Source organism: Sinocyclocheilus anshuiensis, unplaced genomic scaffold (assembly GCF_001515605.1).
Source record: "Sinocyclocheilus anshuiensis isolate Anshui unplaced genomic scaffold, SAMN03320099.WGS_v1.1 scaffold1832, whole genome shotgun sequence".
Classification (NCBI taxonomy): Eukaryota; Metazoa; Chordata; class Actinopteri; order Cypriniformes; family Cyprinidae; genus Sinocyclocheilus; species Sinocyclocheilus anshuiensis.
This window is the reverse complement of record NW_015555884.1, coordinates 760,911-761,390: the sequence shown is the minus strand read 5'-3', so window position 1 is coordinate 761,390 and position 480 is coordinate 760,911.

Sequence of the window (480 nt, the reverse complement as noted above, 5' to 3'; positions counted from 1 at the left end):
TATATATATATATATATATATATATATATATATACAACAAATACTTACTCGTTTACAACTACCCAAATATAAATGAATGATTGAAGCTTTTATATAGCACTTTAGTGTATTGCTGTACACCAAAAGTGCTGTACACACCGCGCGCGCGTGTGCGTGCGTGCGTGTGTGTTTTCATGCAATCATAGTTCTTCAAATGCCATATTGTGGTGGCAAGACATTTGGGTCATTAGGTCAACAGATAAAGTGAGTAAAGATCAGGGCTATGATTGTGAACACACCTGTTTCTTCCACAATTCCCTCCAAGATGACAATAATCTCAAACTGTTGCTTCCGCAGCTGCTCTGTATGGGAAGCCACACACACCAAAAGTGGGACGAAACAGCGCGGTATTAAAGTGTTCGCGCCACGCTGACCTGTCATCGGTCAGCATGTCACCTGAAGTCGTGGAAGTAATGGTTAGAGAGTCGGACTCGTAACCCA